Below are 3,111 nucleotides of genomic sequence, written 5' to 3'. Positions count from 1 at the left end.
GTGAGGCCCGTTACTTGTTTGTATTCCATTAGAAGAAGCAATAAACTGTAATACTAGTTTTTCAGCTATGGTGGTACCCTGTTCAACGATGGTCATCTTCAAGGCTGCCGAAATTGGACTGCAGAAATTTATTCGCTTAGACGACATTAGGAAATTACCAGAGAACAACCAAATAATGTAGGCCAACTTGCAACTGGACGAAAATCTAAATTCATTTTCAGATTCGAAGATGTCAATTTTTCGATAGGTTGCGGGATTCAATTCTTGTCAATCCGAAATTATTGAATTTCTCTTGCAAAGTAACGTATTGACAGGGAGCCCTCTGCAACGAGTACAAATTAATGGAGGACGGGTAAACAAAAGGCCATTTTCACTAATTCTAAATGCAAAATCAAAGCCGTTGCTTTTGATGAACAGCATCCGAAGTCAATCGCTAATTGCTTATGTTTAATTTTGTCAAAAAATACCAAACATGCCAAAATGACATTTGATATGGGAAGCGTCAATTTTGATTTCATCTTGCAGTAGAAAACAATGCCCACGTTGTTTTTTGGCTTCAAATGGGAAAATTGATAATTCGATGAAATCTAAGCTCCAACAATAAAAAGGACAAATTAATGAACAAAAAGATCTTAAGAAACAAAATTTTGTGTGTCAAACCGAAATTAAACTAACGAACACTATTATTATCATTAATAATTTGGTAAACATTGTCAATTAAAGTGTAAAGTTGAAAGGAGTTTTGAAATTAAAGTGCAAATTACTATCCTAGTTAAGTTATGATTTTGGTCAAAAACTTGCCCATGTATAACACTTGCGTATTCCCAACGAATATCTAAGGAAAGCAAATTATGCAATGATTGAGCCCGATTTGTAATTGTTCAAAAAAACCGATTGAAAGTGGTAGACCCAAAACTCCTCCAAAGCATTAAAATATGATTATGGAAACTAGTGTGGGATTTTCAGTTTTTGAATAAGAAATCAAAACTCTTTATCTGGAGTGGATACACCTTAGAGGTGGATTGGAAAGGTAAATTACTCAAACCAAATCAAGTGATTTGAGCCCTATTTCGATGGTACTTTATGACGTTTTTAGTCTACAATGAGTAAACAAGGCTAACTCGTTAGGTTAGTAAGAAATTCATTCATGATCTACGTCCTGATATTGCAAAATTGGTGTTCGGAATCCAAAAATAAAGTTGAAATCAAAATGGCTGTCTGCGTAACGACAACAAATGATGAAAATCGCATCATCGCTAGACCTAGGAAAAGAAGTTGAAAAACTAAAACCTAGGCTTTTACCTTTTTTGGCCACATTTTGGACAGATTAACCTAAAACGTTGATTTAGGAAATATCCCTTTTGTGTATTTTTTTGGCATTTTTCATGTTCACTTGCTAAAAAAAACAACTTCGAAAAAGCAGAAAATAAACTTGAAATATGGTTTTACAAATATGAGCAACCCTTTTGATGAGATTCAAAAATAGTCACACACACCAAATCCAAAACTGACTTAGTTGACAAAAAATCTCACGACACCTAATTTCTTGTTTATTTTAGAAAAACATGCATTTGTTTTATTGCTATGATTTTTTTTCAACAAACGTGAAAATGTAATTTTCATCTTTTGACCATGCTTAAACAAATTTTAGTCTTTTCTCACCTTTAATGATTGATTTTTGCTACATTTGTCAATATTTTTTTAGTTAGCTTTTCTTGCTGATTTTTTAACCTTTTTTTCCGAGGTCTAATCATGGCATTAGCAAAAAGAAATGCAACAATGGACAATTATTTCGTGAAATAATCGAAACTCCATGACTATTCGGATTATCTTTGAATTTTATTCTATTTTATTTGTAAGCATGTTTGACTAGAATATTTTTCCGTCGAATAAACAGGACATGAAATTTGCAAAGCTTGACATTTTCAGATGAAAGTCTCTTGTTTTGTAACTTTAATCTACAACAGGCAAATGAGGCCAAAACACAGATAACAGGGGAACAGACGTCGATCTCATTAACTTGCGCATCTGCTCTCCATAACGAACGAAAAAAAATATATAGCAGGTTTGATATTTTTCAACTCTCGCTTCTTGAAATCTTGTTATGAAAAATGGGAAAAATCTCTTTGATCATGTAATCTTTGTTTCAGATTTTACGGTACACATTTGTTGTATGGAAGACCGTGGCAGCTTAAATTGACTTTATGGATTTCTCTAATTTGTACAGTCTCTATTGTTTTGTCTCAATTAACTTAGTCGCAAAAATGACCATCAGTGCAAAAATGAAAGGGATTCGACAAGCAAATCAGTAGGTGCTTCTGGCTGACCATGAACTTTCAACTATTATTTTTGAATTCTCCCAAACAAATTCATGATTTCTATGACGTTAGCAAATGGCACAATGATGGTCTGTTAGATAATAAGGGTTCAAAGCAGCACAAAAGAGTTTTGTGTCTTGCCTTGTATTGTGTTTGTTGGCGGGGCTCTCCTCGGCCTGCCATCGGACAATGGGTGGCCCATTTGAGGCATTTTCCCACTCTGTCATCACAACCAACATTAATTATTACCTCACCCTCGGGAATGACTCCAGGTTTGCCCATTTAAGCTTTTTAAGCAACAATTTATGCTCTGATTTATATTCTGTAAAAAAGCTTGGACTCGGAGAGCTTGAATTCGAACTACGGGTAGGATATTTGAAAGCGCATCCTGTACCAATTCGCCACCAGTGATGGCCAAGGCATGGGAGTTTTATAAAAATAAAAGAAATGTCAATGTTTTGAAATNGAGTTTTGTGTCTTGCCTTGTATTGTGTTTGTTGGCGGGGCTCTCCTCGGCCTGCCATCGGACAATGGGTGGCCCATTTGAGGCATTTTCCCACTCTGTCATCACAACCAACATTAATTATTACCTCACCCTCGGGAATGACTCCAGGTTTGCCCATTTAAGCTTTTTAAGCAACAATTTATGCTCTGATTTATATTCTGTAAAAAAGCTTGGACTCGGAGAGCTTGAATTCGAACTACGGGTAGGATATTTGAAAGCGCATCCTGTACCAATTCGCCACCAGTGATGGCCAAGGCATGGGAGTTTTATAAAAATAAAAGAAATGTC

Source organism: Tigriopus californicus, chromosome 8 (genome assembly GCF_007210705.1).
Source record: "Tigriopus californicus strain San Diego chromosome 8, Tcal_SD_v2.1, whole genome shotgun sequence".
In the NCBI taxonomy this organism is placed as follows: domain Eukaryota; kingdom Metazoa; phylum Arthropoda; class Copepoda; order Harpacticoida; family Harpacticidae; genus Tigriopus; species Tigriopus californicus.
This window is presented reverse-complemented; position numbering follows the sequence as displayed.